This window comes from Momordica charantia, assembly GCF_013281855.1.
Source record: "Momordica charantia cultivar OHB3-1 chromosome 4 unlocalized genomic scaffold, Mcharantia_2.0 BLBB01000004.1, whole genome shotgun sequence".
NCBI lineage: Eukaryota > Viridiplantae > Streptophyta > Magnoliopsida > Cucurbitales > Cucurbitaceae > Momordica > Momordica charantia.
Genome location: NW_028275162.1, coordinates 7659349 through 7678481, shown reverse-complemented (window position 1 = coordinate 7678481; position 19133 = coordinate 7659349). Strand labels below are relative to the sequence as shown.

The 19133-nt window shown below is 43.8% G+C and overlaps 1 long non-coding RNA gene across 2 annotated transcripts; it reads left to right on the top strand.

Moving 5' to 3' along the window:
- The first annotated feature begins 516 nt into the window (after window positions 1-516).
- On the top strand, window positions 517-4140 carry LOC111021695 (uncharacterized). Of its 2 annotated transcripts, XR_015790360.1 has the most exons (4): window positions 517-783; window positions 868-1023; window positions 1103-1217; window positions 3330-4136. It is a non-coding gene; the product is annotated as an uncharacterized LOC111021695 (long non-coding RNA). The 2 variants fall into 2 exon arrangements; XR_002602865.2 differs by having other exon boundaries at window positions 520-783; window positions 1103-4140.
- The last annotated feature ends 14993 nt before the right edge of the window (window positions 4141-19133 follow it).

Below are 19133 nucleotides of genomic sequence, written 5' to 3'. Positions count from 1 at the left end.
TTTCATAAAATCAATTTCTTAATTTGCCGAACAATATGATAAATTAAAAGGGGAGTGATTTTGACAATAACAAAAATGATTTTACCCAAACACACCTTTAATCCCGGACATCTTAATCTCATGCTACCTTTTTGAAACCTTCAACCAATCGGTTCAGAAAGAATTAAACCTTTTCCGACGCAACATTTCATTACCATTGCTAAAACATCAGTGAAGTACATCACATAATTATTGAACTAAAAAAAATATTTTATTCACTTCGATAATATGTAACTCTTTTTTTATTGTAGCACGTGAGATGGGAGTTCAACCCATGACTTTTTAATCGGAGATATTGCCTTAACCAGACGTGTTAGGCTCAGATTACCAATTTTTTTTATTTACTTTTTTAAGAATAGAAGTACTTTATTAAGATTAGCCAAAATCACAACTACCTCCCGAAGAGAGTAAATCCTGCTTGGTTACATCGACCAACCAATCAGGAACTTCCAAATCCCAATCTGAAGAGATTACATTACGACAGGCAAATGAGACGACCTTGTGGGCTGCCCTGTTTGCAGATCGACGCACATGCAAAAAATGGATATGAGTGAAAATTGGATATGCAAAAATTTGATTCTTCACCTAGACGACGCTCATCTTGCCATTATCGACTTCATCCTCTGTTAGGGACTTTATCAATTGTAGAGAGTCTGATTCCAATTGAACTGCTCGGATATTCAGACGCTCAGCCATGCGAATACCTTCAAGAAAAGCAAAAGTTTCTGCCGTCAAAGGATCATGGTAAACCTCAAAACTTCGAAAATTTGCTGCTATAATTTGTCCCTTTAATTTCATCTCTGCCCACAATACCCACACCAGTTCTAGAGAGGGATTTTTTGCAGGCAGCGTCCACATTAAACTTCACCCAACCAGTTGGAGGGGCAACCAACGACTCTCATTAATTTGATCTGCATTGCTGTTGCAAGCTTGATAGTGGGAACTGCCATGGGACAATATGTTACTGTCTTTAAACTCCTTCACGTAAGATAAGATCCATTCACTTCTCAACTTAGTATCTGAAATTTGATTCTTAGCTTTAATCCCGTTTCGGTCATTCCAGATTGCCTAAATTCCAACTCCAACCTGCTCAAATTCTGCCTTGGAGAAGGACTCCATCAAGTACAACAATCTGTCTTGGACACTATTTCTGAAATCGTATGGCGAGACAGCCTGAGGTAATAAGAGATTGCCCGTTAATATTCAACTTAGATACTTAGTGTAATAATTACCATCATCAATCAAGTTGGATATTGATTAATTATAGTTATAGTAAAAAATGATTGATGCATGTTTTATTTTCTACCATATTTATAATTAGATTTTATTGCTAGCATAAAAATATTTTATCTCAATTATTTATGCTACGTAACTATTAACTTTATGAATTATTTAAATGTAATTAACTAATTATAATTAGGTTAATTTGTAGCAAAATATTAGCGTAGTAATGGAGAATGACCAAAATCTTCTATGGATTTTGAACACCCTAGAAAATAATTGCATGAATGGTAGTAGCATAGGTCAAATTCAATAGTAAAATTATTCAATTTCAACAATTTGAAAGAAACTATTTTGCGCGAAAAAAAAAAAGCATTTGAAAGAAAAATGGTCTAAATCTTTTTTTTTTCCACCTATATCTTTAGGATGATTTTATTTTAGTTTTTAAAATTTAAAATATTCTGTTAGGATCTGTAAATTCTCAAATTCTCTACTTTAATTTCTGGGCTCTAAATAAAATTTTATTTAATTTAATTTGTTTATTAATGAACTACCTGTGACACCAAAAATTTATCTCCCTATCTTATTAATTTGAAGGATAAGAATAAATTCAAAGTAACATTTATTACACCGTGATGTTATTAAATGCGAAACTAAAGAACTTTGTTGCAAAATAATTTCCTACCATTAACAAGAATAATATGTGGCAAATCTTAGTGATAAATATTGCCTAATAATTAAGTGGTTACATTTCTCAAAAAAAAAAAATAATAATAATAATAATTAAGTGGTTAAACTACCCAATAGAAAGACACCATAAAGTCTATAAAATGTAGTCAATTCTCTCCCTACCATTCTACTTGCCCCAAATAAGAGATTATTTTTTTTAAAAATAAAAGTTATATATTTTAATAATATTTTTGAAAAATATGGTATCCCCTCGACTCTCTTCTTATTTTTTTCACTATTTTTTTCCTTTTTATCCTCTCATTTTTTTTCTCTCTTTCAATTCTAACCTCTTTCCTTTCCATCCTATTTATTTTCTCATTTACATTCATTTTTTCCCAACCACGTACCAATGCAACTAACATTAATGCATTGAAATTGTCTCATAATACTAGGAGGTCTACTTGGGAAGTTTGGATAACCAACATTCACCATTGTAATTAAAATGTTGATTCATATTGATGAGATGTAGAAATTTGTTGAGTTTTGACAAAATATTAGAAATATAATTGTCCCACATCGAAAAGATGTACTCTAAGTGCTATAAAAGGAGCTCGTTCTATTCATCCCAATTGAAATACTTTACATATACTAGCTCTAGTTAACTTAGTGACATTTACTTTGAAGGAATTTTTTGTGTAAATGAGGTCGAGTAGAAAAATTTGTGTGATTATAATAATTTTTTACCTAGTGGATTTTTCCTTTGGATTGTGGTTGTGGTTTAAGCCTGATATACTAGCTCCCGTGTTTATTTTTTTAAAACATGTAGGGATGAAGATTTGAAATCACGATTTTTTAACAGAAATAAGTGTCTTAACTGGTTGAGTTATATTCATGTTCGCAATTTGACTAAAGGATGATAATAAAACTTTTAAAGGTGGAATTTGTTTCGTTTTGCTAAAAGAAGAAAGCAAGAGAATTTTATGAGGCATATTTGTAAATCTCGTTCATCTATTCAGTGTGTGACAACTTGCATATGGTTGAACCAACTCTTTAGACAATGAGTCAAAGCGAGCATAGCTCAACGGTAATTGACATATATCTCCAACCAAGAGGCTGTGAGTTCTATCTCTCACCTCCACATGTTGTACTAAAAAATAGAAAAAAAAAACCTCTTCAGACAATGCTAAATGCTAAAGACTAATTGTTCGACTAGAAATTCAACGAAGAGAAACTCAGATTTATGAACTTGTATTTGTATTTATGTATGTGAGTGTGCTACAATCTCTAATGTATAATCCTTTGATTAATTCTCTCAAATGTAAATTTTAATTCAAGGGCTTGTGAGCTTGTTCTTGAATAACCGAGGTTGATGCATTTTGCTTCTTGCTTGTGGAAGCTAGATCTTTGAAGTCTTTGGCTTTGAGCTTGTTGAAGAATTCAACTTGTTTATGAAGTTTGGCTTGTAGTTTGATGAAGACTTTGTGAAGTCTTCGGCTTTGAGCTTCTTGAAGAATATTTGAAGTCTTCAGCTTTGCACTTGTGAAGTTTTTCGGCTTTTCATTTTGTTGAAGTTCGTCAGCTTTATAGCTCGTGAAGTTCTTCAGCTTTGCAGCTTGTTGAAGTTTTCCGACTTGTTCTTCAACTTTGCAGCTTATTGAAGTCTTTCGACTTTGCAGCTTGTGAAGTTCTTCGGCTTGTAACTTGTGAAGTTTTTCGGTTTTGCCACTTGTGAAGAATTTGCAACTTTATGGAGTCTTCGGCTTCAAGTCGTGTGAAGGTCTTCAGCTTGTAGCTTGGCGAAGAGAAAATTTAGTGTTCTTGAAGTCTCGTACGCTTCTAGTGTCGAATTTTTCAAGTCTTGTTGACTTTGGATGTTTCACTTGACTATGAATGATTGTAGACGACTTTGGAAGCTCTAAATCTCCAATTCTTCTGGATCTCTCCGCCTGTCTCAAATGAAATGTGACCTTATCTATTTATAGAGTTTTGGTGGGTCTTATATGGGTCATAGGTTTAATGAGCCATGGGCTTGGGCCCGTCTTCATGGGTTTTGATCAAACTAGTTGATTTCATCGGACTGCCATAAGAGAGACACGTGGCATAATTTGTTTCGTCGATTTTAAAGTTAATTTAGGATACGTGTAATTTTATCATTGATCTTAAGTAAATGTAATTTTAATTTTGTGACATGGCATTTAGTAATTAGCCGAAATTTCTACTTCAACACTAATATTTATAACTTGAATTGATATAGTTTCTTCGCTTGGTATCAACCTCAAGGACATGCCTTTATTCTGTGTTCAGGTTGAGGTCCCTTGATTTTTTTTTTTTTCCTTCTGATTTTTCTTGAATCATATGGCATGTGGATCTCTATAATCGGGGTTCATTTTCTAGACTGAGCAGCACTATAGCACCTATCTTTAGGCATTAATATTCCAGATGGTTGAGCATAATCTCGACAAACCTTAAAAGTGGAAATTGAAGTTCCAACTTAAATGGCAATCTCATACACATAGACAAACCCTTCTCAACTTCTTAGTTAGTCTATTCAAATTTGTCCTAGATGACTCTTACACTATATCATTTCATCTAAAATTTATCTTACGAAAAGTGTCATGACTCACATCAATATTTTGTCAACTAATATTCACAACAAACATCACTACTAGAAAAGTGGTCTTCCGTAACAGTTGTGCAGTAAAAAAAGTTTGGAGGAAAAAAAACTGTCATAAATCATGGGGTGCATTTTTTGCGGGAAAATTACAACTTTTCGGATTTTTGTTTTGTTTTATGACAGTTAAAAACTGTCACGAAAACTGAATTTTCATAAAAAAAAACTGTGACGAAATGGTGGAGGCGCGATTTTTGCGGAAAAAAAAGGGTGATCTACGAAAATTTCCATATTTTATGACATTTTATAATTGTCAGAGATAATTGGAAATCAAAGTATAGAAGAATATAATTAAAATTTTTCAAATGTTCCAGACTAATTAATCAAGAAGACACAACACTAAATAATTATTAGGACCAAACTTATAATTTTTAACCTATCTTAAATTTAAATTATGAACTAATTATATGCACAATTGAATACAATAATAATGGAATCAATTTCATAATAAAAGGGGTTTTTATTTGAAGAAAAAAAAGGATAATGGATCATTTTGTCATACAAATTCCATCATTGTGAATAGCATTATATAGAAGAATATCGTGGGAGATCTTTAGCTTTAAAACTTAGTGGGAAGGTGTGGTATCCAGAGATATAAAGTAGACAATATGGAGTTTGTTTGGGGAAGGGAATACCCTGGACACGTGGAGGACCCTTATTGGTGCTACAAGATGGCTCATGAGTCATGCCCAGCTCGGATAGTCGAGGTGGCCGCCACTAACGTCGACAAATGCTAAGTATGAGGGCCGAGGTGAACCTGGCCCAGGTCTGACCTACCGGGGAGCTCGGTAGGGGCCGATGTGAGCAACTGTCTGCGGCGTGATTATCGGGCGTAACCGTCGGTCCCGAGATTACCGGGTGTAACCGACGGTCCCGAGATTACCGAATGTAACCGTCGCGAGATTAGCGGGACTACCACCCATAAGTAGAGGACCTCACTCCCCGATCAGGTACGATGATTTCTGGCCTCGAACTAAACTGCGAATCCGACCTATACTGACTTGATCGTCGGAGTGCTCACCCTTTTTGTGCAGGTCCGCCCAAGCGTTCAGGTCGGTCCGGAGGCCGAGTTCGAGCTGCAATCTGGAACACACTGTTGTGCACATCTTTGCATAAACATTTGGCGCCGTCTGTGGGGACGACAATCTAAGTCATCCCAATTCTTTTAAACCAACGCGCGAGCGAACATGGTTCAACTAGCGAACTCGACCAATACGACAGACCGAAGGACTCTAGCTGCCAGCGATGCCCACCAGAGGGAGGTCGGAGCAGCAGCGGTAGAGGGGCAAGGTCACGACGGCCTAGCAACGGAACCCCTCCGCAGGTCGGCGCGGATCACCGCGCCTGCCCTACCGCCTGCGCACCCGAGGACGACCAAGGCCACCCGTGGCCGAGGTGGGACCTCTAAGAAGGGCGTCCGGGATCCAGCTCCGGCTCCAACAAGCGAGAACTTTGATGCGCTCAAGAGAGAGATGGAGGCAATGCGCACACAAATGCGCTCCATGGAGGAAATGTATAACGAAATGACATTAGCTGCAGGCGCAGGGTCCCGATCTGAAAATCGAGTGACGCGCGTGGACGTACAAAGGGGTTCCCACCTCGGCCCAGCCGAGGAGGAACGTCCTGAAGACAACGAGAGCGAGGGGTACACTCGCCAGGGGGGAGACCTCCGTGAGCATCTCAACAGAAAGAGAGGCTCGTCTCTCCGAAAAGGGCAGTCACCATCCCGCTCACACAGGAGCTCCAACCAGCAGGCTGAATCCTCTCACAATCCCGCAGGGATAATCACAAGGGAGGAGTTCGACCAGCTGAGGGGGGAGCTCGATGCTCAGGTGGAGGCCTTAAAGGCCAAATGTGAGCAGAAAGAAGATTCACTGAACGATGGCGACTTGGGAGAATCGCCCTTCACCTCGAACGTTTTGGAAGCACCGATCCCTCGGAAGTTCAAAGCTCCTACCGTGAAGACTTATGATGGGACGAAGGACCCCAAGGACTATGTTGAGGTCTTTGAAGGCCTCATCGACTTCCAAGCGGCATCAGACGCAATCAAATGCCGCGCCTTTCAGATCGCGCTTACTGGCAGCGCGCGATTGTGGTATCGGAGACTGCCAGCCAGGTCGATCTCGACCTACTCTCAGCTGAGAAGGGAGTTCCTTGCCCAGTTCTCTTCTCGGCACTATGACAAAAAGACAGCGACCCATCTCGCCACCATCAGGCAGAAGGAGGGTGAGACGCTGCGAGAATATGTCACCAGATTCCAGGAGGAGCAGTTGAAGGTTGCACACTGCTCCGATGACTCGGCCATGTGCTATTTCCTCACCGGTCTAGCCGACGAAGCCCTCACGGTGAAACTTGGAGAGGAGGCCCCGGCCACCTTCGCCGAGGTGCTTCAGAAGGCGAAGAAAGTCATCGATGGACAGGAGCTCCTCCGAACCAAAACCGGCCGACCGGAGCGAAAGATCGGCCGGGGCGGAAGTGGAAAAGATGTAGAAAGGGCAGATCCCAAGTCCAAGGACAAGGGATCCTTTTCCAGCGGCCGAGCTGAGTATCGAAGGGCGGAGAACGAACCTACCAGGAGCCGACCTTACGAGTGCTTCACCCCGACCACGATTCCAATTTCCGAGATCCTAACGAACATCGAGGAGTCTGGAATGGAAAAACTACTCAAGCGTCCTGAGAAACTTCGGGGAGCCCCGGAAAGGCGCAGCAAGGACATGTATTGCCGTTTCCATCGGGAGCACGGCCACAACACGTCGGACTGCTGGGAGTTGAAGCGCCAAATTGAGGATCTAATTCAAGACGGCTACTTCAAGAAGTTTGTGGGAAAGCCCAGGATCAGCTCAGCAGAGAAAAAGGAAGAGCGAAAGCGTTCAAGGACGCCACCCCGACGCACCGACCGACCTGCGGTCATCAATACCATTTTTGGAGGGCCAAGCGGGGGTCAGTCCGGACATAAAAGAAAGGAGTTAGCCCGTGCAGCCAGGCGCGAGGTGTGCATCATCAGGGAGCAGGGGCCGACCTGCCCAATCACCTTCGACGGTGCAGACTTGGAGGAGGTCCACCTGCCCCACAATGATGCACTTGTGATTGCTCCCTTCATTGATCATGTGGTGGTCAGGAGAGTGTTGGTAGACGGGGGCGCATCCGCTAACATCCTGTCCTTACCGACCTACCTCGCCTTGGGATGGACGAGGTCGCAATTGAAGAGGAGCCCGACACCGCTGGTTGGGTTCTCTGGAGAATCGGTCATCCCAGAGGGTTGCATCGACTTGCCGGTCACGCTGGGGCAGGACCAAACTCGGGTCACTCAGATGGCCGAGTTTGTGGTAATGGACGGTAGATCGGCCTATAACGCCATCTTTGGGCGACCCATCATCCACTCATTTCGGGCCATTCCCTCAACACTTCATCAAGTTTTGAAGTATCCCACCCCCAATGGCGTGGGCACGGTCCGAGGAGAACAGGCCGCTTCGAGGGAGTGTTATGCCTCCGCACTCAAAGGCTCATCGGTCTGCGCCCTCGAAACTCTCGCCGGCAGGGATGGGCGCTCGAGTTCGAGGCCGACCTGCCAAGGAAGGAGTTTGCCGCACCCACTGAGGAGCTCGAGCTTGTTCCTCTGCTTAGTCCCGAGAAGCAGGTAAGCATAGGAACCAAGCTGGGGGCCACCGACAGAGAGGAGCTAATCCGCTTCCTCAGATCCAACTCGGACGTTTTTGCGTGGTCCCATGAGGACATGCCTGGCATTGACCCGCGAATTATGACGCATCGCCTCAGCATAGATCCATCATTCCGACCTGTGAAACAAAAGAGAAGACCTATAAACAAGGAGAGGAATGATGTAATTGTTGAGGAAGTTAACAAACTTTTGAAAGCTGAATACATAAGAGAAATTTTGTATCCCGAGTGGCTCTCCAATGTTGTATTAGTTAAAAAATCTAACGGCAAGTGGAGAATGTGCGTAGATTTTACGAATTTAAATAAGGCATGCCCGAAAGATTGCTTCCCATTGCCGAGGATTGATCAGCTCGTGGACGCCACAGCCGGGCATGAACTGCTCACCTTCATGGACGCCTACTCTGGGTACAACCAAATCAAGATGCATGTCCCAGATGAAGGTCATACCGCTTTCATAACAGACCAAGGTCTGTACTGCTACAAGGTCATGCCCTTCGGGTTAAAGAACGCAGGAGTGACCTACCAGAGAATGGTGAACAAAATGTTCGCCAAGCAGATCGGCCGGAATATGAAAGTGTATGTGGACGACATGCTTGTCAAGAGCAAGCAGTCTAAGTCGCATCTCTCCGACCTGGCCGAAGCCTTCGAGGTTTTGAGGGCATATCAAATGAAGCTCAACCCTGCTAAGTGTGCCTTTGGAGTCTCCTCAGGAAAATTCCTCGGCTTCATGGTGAACAACCGGGGAATCGAGGCCAACCCCGAAAAGATTAAAGCCGTGACCGAGATGGAAGCACCGAAGACGCTGAAGCAGCTTCAGTGTCTCAATGGCAGGGTTGCGGCCCTAAGCCGGTTTGTTTCAAGAGCGACAGATAAGTGCCTTCCTTTCTTCAAAATCCTACGAAAGAAAGGGTCGTTTGAATGGACAGCAGAGTGCGAGCAAGCGTTTCAGCAATTGAAGAGCTACCTCTGTTCGGCACCTTTGCTCGCCAAGCCCATGCTGGGGGACAAGCTCCAATTGTACTTAGCAGTGTCTGACAGTGCCGTCAGCTCGATCCTAATCAGGCAAGAGGAAGCGCGGCAAAACCCGGTCTACTACACAAGCAAGGCTATGATCGAAGCCGAGACTAGATACCCTCAGATGGAGAAGTTGGCTCTCGCTTTGGTCACCTCGGCCCGACGGCTCAGACCATACTTCCAAGCCCATACGGTGGTGGTGCTCACAAACTTGCCCCTAAAAAGCATCTTCCATAAGCCGGAAGCTTCTGGACGCCTAATGAAGTGGGCAATAGAGCTAAGTGAGTACGACATCCAGTTCGAACCCAGAACTGCGTTGAAAGGACAAGCAGCGGCAGATTTCATCGCCGAGCTCACACCACCTTCCGAGCTGAGCGAGTCCGACCTACCTTGGACAGTCTATGTCGACGGATCCTCCAATGAGAAGGTGTGCGGAGCCGGGGTCCTCTTGCTCGGACCAGGGGACGAGCGATTTGAGTATGCCTTGCGGTTCGGCTTCCGGACTTCTAACAACGAGGCTGAGTATGAAGCATTTATTGCCGGCCTGCGAATCGCTCGAGCATTGGGGGCCTCTTGTGTTAAGGTCTTTAGTGACTCCCAGCTGGTTGTGAGCCAGATCAAGGACGAGTACCAAGCCAAAGACACTCGAATGGAGAAGTATTTGGGCAAGGTCAGATCGTACCTCGCCCAGTTTCGAACTTACGAAGTAAGCTGGATTCTGCGAGCAGAAAATTCTAATGCTGACGCCTTGGCCAAGTTAGCATCGGCGTACGAGACCGACCTGGCCAGGTCGGTCCCCGTCGAGATCCTAGATAATCCCTCGATCTTAGTGATTACGCTTGTTTACATGCGTAAAAAGAAGGTTTTAGATGCTGTTTTTACAATGTTTCAGCTTTGTTTCGGATTTTTCTCGATCGTTTGAGTTCCAATTCATGCAAAATTCATATATTATGGTTTGTGGTTGGCTTATATTGTATTTATGACATTTTAGGACCATTTGGGAGTGCAAATTAATCAAAAGAAGCAAAAAGACGAAAAAAGCATCATGGGAGGCGCCAGGCGCCTGGGAAGCCTGCAGAAAAACTGGTTTTCTTCCAACTTTGCCCTTAATGAAACGCGTCTTCCAATGCGTTTTGGTGGTTCCAACCGATGCATACGTGTAGAAGAAGTGTTCCACTATCAGTTTGAGCACGATTTGGTCAGTCAAAAGAGTTGGAAATGGGTGATTCACCATCGTTTTAGGACCTACCTAACCAATTCTGCACAGCTATAAATTCCAGCAACTTCTCCACCAAAATCATCAAGCCTTGCTTCCTTCTCTTGATCATTTTTAGTGTTTCTTTGTTGCTTTCTAAGTACTTTTGAGTTACTTTCATTAGTTGCTTTTGGTTTTTAAATCCCGAGTACTTTACATTCCTTTATTGAGCTTGTTTTGTTTCCATTTGTACTTAGTTATTTTCTACTTATTCAAATCTATAAAAATCTAGCACTTTGCTTATCTTCCCTTTGCCTTTACTTTATTTTTAGTTAAGAGAGTTGTGTTTTTGGAGGAAAGAGCACGTGACACTCTCCCTTGCTTGAAAGAGAAGGGCGAAGCTCTCAATCCCGATAAAAACTCTCCGTTAGTTAACTTTTGTTTTTCACACATGCATTCCACATTCAACCGTTTTACTTGCTGTATTTTCTTCAATATGTCTTTCTAAATTCTCGTCTCTGGCCCGGTTATGGATAGTTAGCCTTTTATGTCTAAAAAGGGTTGCTAAGAAGTAGTGTTTTTGCTTTCCATTCATTGCTCAACATGTTTTCCCAAAAAGTTAGGATTTAGAGAAGGCCACTGTAAGTCTTAACAAGTCAATACTGAAAAGGTTGTTTATTTGCATTGTTGAGTGGTTAAACCGAGGAGAGGAGCGCCTTAGACATAAGGGTTCCGCTTAAGTAGCCTAGACATAGGACCTTAACCCGAGGTTGCGACTATTTCCATCCTAAAACTAAGATATATCTCATAATAGACATATTAGAGAATGTCTTAGGACTTTGAACTTGCTTAGACATAAGTCAAGTGAGAAGCGTAGTCGTTGGTTTCTAAAGTAAAATGCATATTGTCCTTAGCATGTCCTTGATTCTTTGATGGCTAACTTGAAGTAATTCGGGCTAGGTTTTATTATTATAAGTCCAAATCCCAAATCCAAACCATTATTTGTGACCACTTCCCATTTTACAAGAATCACTCATTCCAACATTCACTATTCTTTAAAACTTTAGAGTTTGGAAATTGTTTAGAAGTCCTTGAGGATCGATACTTGGATACTCCGTCCATTTTATATTACTCTGACAGGTGTGCGCTTGCATCAATATAATTGTTACCACGCTTAGCGCGTGCGTTCAGCATAAACGCCTAGTCACTTAGAGCCAAATCTGATGGAGATCGGCACTCCAGAATCCTCATGGATGGACCCGATCGCGGACTTCATTAGGGGCAACTCACCACAAGACCCCAAGGAGCGCAGAAAGTTGGCAAGGCGGGCAGCTCGGTTCGTGGTCCGAGATGGGGCATTGTACCGACGTGGCTTTTCCCTGCCTCTATTGAGATGCCTAACCCTGAAGAGGGCCTGTATGTCCTCAGAGAGATCCACGAAGGAGTGTGCGGCAATCACTCAGGCGCCCGGTCACTGTCAGCCAAAGTGGTCCGACAAGGATATTATTGGCCGACCCTCAGCCAGGACGCCAAGGCGTTCGTTAGAATTTGCGACAATTGCCAACGCTACGGAACCATAATCCACCAACCTCCCGAGCTGCTCACCCCCATCTCGGCCCCGTGGCCATTCGCGCAGTGGGGGGTAGATATCATTGGTCCTTTCCCTTTGGGCAAGGGCCAGACCAAGTTCGCTGTAGTTGCTGTGGATTACTTCACCAAGTGGGCCGAGGCCGAAGCGCTCTCCCACATAACGGAATCCAGGGTCACGTCCTTCGTATGGACGAATATCATATGTCGCTTTTGTATACCGCAGGCCATAGTGACAGACAATGGGAAGCAGTTTGACAACGCCAAGTTCAAAGACTTTTGCAGCAAACTTGGCATAAGTCATCTTAGCTCGTCCCCCGCACATCCGCAAGCAAATGGGCAGGTGGAGGCAGTCAACAAGATCATCAAGCGAGGCATCAAACTTAGACTGGACTCCAAGAAAGGCAGGTGGGCCGAGGAGCTACCAGAGGTTCTATGGTCGTACCGGACCACCCAACGAGAGTCGACGGGTGAGACCCCGTTCTCCCTGGCCTTCGGCTCTGAAGCTGTAGTCCCGGTTGAGATCGGCATGCCATCTGACAGAGTAGAGCATTACGAGCCTACGACAAATGAGGATGAGCTGCTCCTCAACCTCGACTTGTTGGAAGAAAGAAGAGCAATGGCCCAGCTACGCCTGGCGGAATATCAGGGCCGAATGGCCAGACATTACAATGCCTGCGTTCGACCTCGGGCCTTTCAGGTCGGACATCTGGTCTTAAGGAGGGTCCAAACGCATGTGGGTGCCCTTGATCCGGCCTGGGAGGGCCCATTTGAGATCAAGGGCATAGTCCGACCTGGGACGTACATATTGGCCGATCTGAAAGGAGATGTCCTCGCGCACCCGTAGAACGCGGAACACCTGAAGCGTTATTATCCTTGAAATGCCAAAAGAGTTTTCAATGAATCTGTAACGACTGTTCCAAAAGAATTATGATCGGAATAAATGTGATGATTTAATTTCATGCTTCCGAGTTGGACCAGAAATTAAATGGGGGCCACGGACTCCCACGCGATCACATTCCAGCAGTTGGTTCAAATTCAATCCTCCGAAGCCTAAGGGTACGAGGTGCGATGCCAAAACCACTGACGAACTTAAAATTCAAACCTTCAAGGCAAAAGGGGCGATGTGAAAAGTTCAAAATGATCAAGCCTCCGAACTTGGGGGTACGAGGAACGATATGAAGAATAGCTACGGACTTAGGATTTTAGCCTTTTAACCTTTTTTAAGTTAAGGTGAAATGTTAAAAATCCAGAGTTGGTGCAATGTATTGATCATTAAGAGATTCAAACTCAAACTTACAACTATTTTAACTGAAGGCGCGACCTCAAAGGTAAGAGGTGCGACGTGACATTGGCTGCAGTTCAAGAAAAAAGCAAAGAAAAGAGGTTGCCAACAACAAAGTAGAAACAAAGGGGAGCCTCTTTATTGAATGAAGAGCGGAACCAAGGCTTGTAGACCTTGCAGCTCTGCCCTGACACTTACGAACAAAAAAGAAAAGGGAGGAAGAACAGCGAAAAGCCTCGTGAAGGGTGGTCGCCTAAGAGCCTGCTTGAGGAGCGCCCTCTTGAGTGGAGCCGACCTGGTCCTCTTCGGGATCGGAGTAGTCAGAGTCCAGATCTCTGACATACTGATCCACCAACGCTTGGGGGCCAGGGGTGCCGCCAGGCCCAGACGCCCACTTCTCGACATACCTCCTTTTTAGACCGCTGAGATCGATCTGGAGGTCGGGCATGTCGGAAGCAATGCCCTTCATGAGGAACTTGAAGCCCGCATCAGAAAAGTCTTTGGCAAATCCATCGAAGTCAGGATGTTGCCTAAACGATTCCTCCAATAGGACTCCATTGCTAAGGCGCTCCTTCGCCGTCTCCAGCTCGGCAGTCGCATGCTCCAGCTCCTTATCCTTCGCTTCAAGCGCCTGGAGCATGTCGTCTTTCTCCTTTAGGAGCTGGAACTTCTCCTTCTCCAAGCCCCTGGTGATAGCGTGGGCAGCTCGGAGTTGGGCCTTGCGCCTGTCCTCTTCCTTCTTCAGCAGCTCGGCCTCAGACTCCACACCGGCCTTCAAAATCTCCACCTCAGAGTGAGCCTTCAGCAGCTCATCCTTCATGGTGGAGGAAGCAGCCTCCAAGGCAGCAGAGAACTCCTCTTTCTCCCTCGCTGCCAGAACTTCCCTCCCATCCAGCTCGGCCTTTACAGCCAGAGCCGATTGAATGGAAGCAACGAACGCCTGAGAAACGGTACAAGGAAAAAGTTAGACCAAACTACATGTTGGGCGAAATTAAGCAAAAATGGGGACACTAGTCTTACCTCGGCGGCGTAATCGATGGTCCTCTACAGAACGGACCCAGGGTCGCTCACAAATTTGGACGCCCTCCTTAGGCAGCGGTCCAAACTTGCAGCTGAGATGCGGGACACCTGGTCCCTCACCCCGGAACTTGACGGCTCAACTCTGAACCGTGCCGTCACGTCGGACGTCCCGCCCATCCTGGCCGCAGTATCGTCCACCCGATCTACGAAACTTGCGGGTAAGACCCTGCAAGCTCCGACCTCCGAGGGGGAGATCGCCTTCTTTTTCTTCCTTCTTCGCTTCAGAGGGGCTTCCTCCCTCACCTCCTCGCCCAAAGGCGGGGCGTCCACCGCCTCGGTCTGATCCCTAGGGCGCTTCTCCCTCGAAGGACCCTTAGAAGACTCCAGCTCGATCACTGGGGCTGGATCTTCCGAGGCAGGCCCTGCCACGGCAGGGGTGGTAGGTTTCGAACTCTGAGCGGCCTCAAGAGCATGGGCTCGGCCCTTGGACTTGCGCTTCACGCTGCCTGCAAACCCGCAAACCATGGCTGCAAAATAAAAATAGGGGTCATCACAAGGTTAGAGGAAAAAGGGGTGAGGCAAGCTCGGCATACCAAGTTCAGAGTTCGGCCTTGAGGATTCAATGGGACGAACTGCAGGGTTGTAATCTAGCAGCCCGGACTCAAGCAGCAGCTCGTCGGTCACCAGGGTTCCGACCTTCCTACCCCTCGGAAAGCGCTCCTTGTAGTATTTCAGCGTGTCGAAGGAGGCTTGCGTAAGCTCGGGGACTGGTCGGATTGAAACTGCACGAAGACAAAATCCGAGTTAGACCTGAATGACAGAAAAGAAAATTACGAAAAGCAAGAACTACTCTGTACCTAGATTCCCAAACCTAGTGGGGACGTCAAAGAAGGAACGACTTGACTCGTCCTTTGCGAGCCATTCCCCGGAAGCGTAGAACCACTTCCTCACCCATCCCTTGATGGAGGTCGGCCCCTTAACTATACCGCCTGCGCCTTTCCTTGCGCACATATAGAACCGACCGGGCTTCTTAGCTATCCTTTTCGCTTCGAAGCACGCGAGGAGCTGGTCTACGTCCAACAGCTCGGCCTCCTCACTATCCCGAGCTCGTAGCCAAAAAAGGATGGCCAAAGTGAAAATGACACCCCACCCATTGGGGGCCACTTGAGCCGGAGCCAATCCAGTCCGGAAGAGAAATTCTTGGACAAAAGGGTGAAGGGGAAGTCTGAGGCCGTACTCAAACATTTTGAAGTAGAGAGTGACCCATCCCTCTGGAGGACTGTCAGCTCTCTCCCTCTCCTCCGGAAGCCTGAGGAGGACGTTCTCAGGGATAGCGAACCCCCTACGAAGGGATCCGAGGTAGTGCTCAGGTATCCTAGAAGGGTATTCCAAACCCTGACCTGAAGTGGAGGCGTCACTATCCTCCCCGTCATCGGAGAGTCTAAAGTTTTCTATCTCCTCGAGCTCGGACTCTAACCTACGAGCTAAATTGGATCCTAAGTTGCTGCTAAAAGAGGACGACATGGCAACTACGTTCGAAAGAGAGAGGGAAGAGACCGACCTACCAAGGGTTCGAGCTGCCTTCAGATCGAACTCCAAGAATTCAGGGAACGTAAGGTATGATCTGAAGGATTGGGGGTATTTATAGCCCGTCGGAGGAATTTCCCCACCGTACACGTGTAATCAACGAGCGGCTAGGATCCTCCCTGAGATCCGAAGCGTCGGAATATTTGAATATTCCGACGATAAATCTTCAGCGACGGTTGTGTTTTCCCACGAATAGGAAATCGCCACGTGTCCAAAGCAAGTCGAATGAACTTCTCTGCCAGGTCGAGATCGGACCAGACAGAGAGGGGGCCAATGTTTTGGGAAGGGAATACCCTGGACACGTGGAGGACCCCTATTGGTGCTACAAGATGGCTCATGAGTCATGCCCAGCTCGGATAGCCGAGGTGGCCGCCACTAACGTCGACAAATGCTAAGTATGAGGGCCGAGGTGAACCTGGCCCAGGTCTGACCTACCGGGGAGCTCGGTAGGGGCCGATGTGAGCAACTGTCTGCGGCGTGATTATCGGGCGTAACCGTCGGTCCCGAGATTACCGGGTGTAACCGACGGTCCCGAGATTACCGAATGTAACCGTCGCGAGATTAGCGGGACTACCACCCATAAGTAGAGGACCTCACTCCCCGATCAGGTACGATGATTTCTGGCCTCGAACTAAACTGGGAATCCGACCTATACTGACTTGATCGTCGGAGTGCTCACCCTTTTTGTGCAGGTCCGCCCAAGCGTTCAGGTCGGTCCGGAGGCCGAGTTCGAGCTGCAATCTGGAACACACTGTTGTGCACATCTTTGCATAAACAGAGTTCTAAATTTCAAGACGGCTGAATAAATGATTTGAATACTTTATTTTAAATTTTAGTATCTATTATAAAAATTTCTTGAATAATTTTTCATTAAACATTGATACATGAATGTTAAAACTAGTGGAGGGTGTACCTAGTGACGGTTAGTTTTAGAGGAGGAGAGAAAATAGAGAGAATACATAAACAATGAAGAGTTTTATTGAATACATGAAGTTAATACGAAAATCTAACACTTATGTAGTATAATAATTAGTGAGCTGACAATAATTCAAGGACCAAACAGAAAGAAAATTATAAATTACTTTAGGCTAATCTCTAAACATTTGGAGGAGAAATTTGAAACTTTTCTCTTTCAGGTGACCTAATTCTTCTTTTAAATAATTTTTGTCAATGCAGTATTAAATATGATGTAAAGTAAGTGTTCGTGCACAAAATTAGTTTGTGCAAGCGAAGTGGCTTATCCCTTCTGCTAGGTAAGTGTCGTGCAAAATTAGTTGGAGTTCAATAGTGAATAATGTATCTCATGAAAGGTTTGAACATACCGGAATGATGTGATACTCCTCATTTTTATAGGTGGTTGTAGGTGAATTGGTTTGGTAAGGGAGGCCGAGATTCTAGCCTTCTATCTCGACAAGAGCTAGCCTGACGGTGGCGCTGACTGGCTTGGTCAATCCCATTGATATTGCGCTCTGATGGCAAAAACAACCTGGCAAAGTCGGGTTGATTTGCTTTTCTTTTGCAGACCTGGTGACGTCAGGTCTGTTCATTTCTTGGATGTTCGATACGTGGTAGGTGGGCTTTCTTCTCTGGTAACAATATTTTTTTTATAAACGGCAATGTGAAGTAAGTTAATCGAGATAGTTTTAACATTATTTACAAATAGTGAAGATATATGTAACTGAAAAATACTGAATAAGTACCTAAATCGAAAGTTTTTTTTCTTTTTTTTTTTGTTAATTGTTAATATAAGAGGAGCTAAATAAATAATTACTCAAACATTTGAAAAATGAATTCATAGTCCATAGATACTAAGAAAATTCATTAAAATGATTCATTAGTAATAGATTAACGTGTTGATATAAATATTTGGGCACAAAAAAATTTATATTTTAAAATAAGATATAAATATTTATTAATAATATATATATATATATATTGATAATTTTGATATTTTGATATCCATGAGTAATATGAACCAATTTTATTGCTAATTTGATTTTAGTTTCAATTTAGTCTCTGTTTAAAGATTTTCAATTATTGTTATCATTATTACTACGAGAGGGTAACATTAACATATGACCTGCCACATAGAGAGAGAGGAAATAGATCATCACACGTGACTCGTCACCTTGAAAAATACACAATGATCATCCTATGTAGCTCGACTAGAGTGATAGTTGATAGCTCGGTAAAAACCAATGTTAGTCTTCAAAAGATTATACGTGGAGGTGGGACGTCCAACTATTTGTAACGGTGTAACAAACTCATGAAACAGTCTAACAAAACGATAGCGTGGGATCTACTATATTTCACTGAAGCATACTTTGGTATGTAGGTAGGTAATCAAATTCCTCGTCTTGAGAGCTTACTGACCTGAACGCTTTGTTCACGTCTTTTTTCATATAGCTCGTTCTGGATGGCTCATGCAACTCACACGTATTTCAAGAGTGGTCCAAAATTCTGTACTGCATATTAATTTGACACATTTTTTAGGTAAGCAATAAACTAAATTTCTTATTTAATTAAATGTAATATACTTGAATATATTAGAATTTAGGACTAAGTGAAGGAAAAAAGGTAGGATTTTCAGATGGACGAATATAAAACATGATTTGTGAGGATCAAATTGGTACGAGCCAAATTAAAAGGAAACTCAAAATTTTAAAGATTAAATTGAAGCTTTTTAAAATTATTAAACCAAATTGAAATTATATCAAACAGGATAAAATTAGTAATTTAATTAATATTGTTTTTCGTTGATAACAGTTTGAAATGTTGGAATGGCACACGGGTTTAGGCTTACACCGCCACACCTCCCCCACGTTTATCTTTCCATCTTTTTACAATTTCACGATTTATTTTCCTTTTTCTAACTTTTTTTTTATTTTATCTTTCTCTTATAATTTTATTTTTTATTACTAACATATTATCCATATAACTATATTCAAATTGATTAGAACGCTACAGGCTAACAATTAACTTATTATGCTACATACGTAAACATGTAATCATTTCAAATATATGAGACTCATCACTTATTTTACAATAATAACTAATGAGATAAGTCGAGTAATTCATTATTCTCTATCAATAGGCAACTAAAATAAAGAGAAAACACTTTGAATAAATTTAGCTTTTAGCTCATGAGAATAAATTAGGTTTTGTTGGGT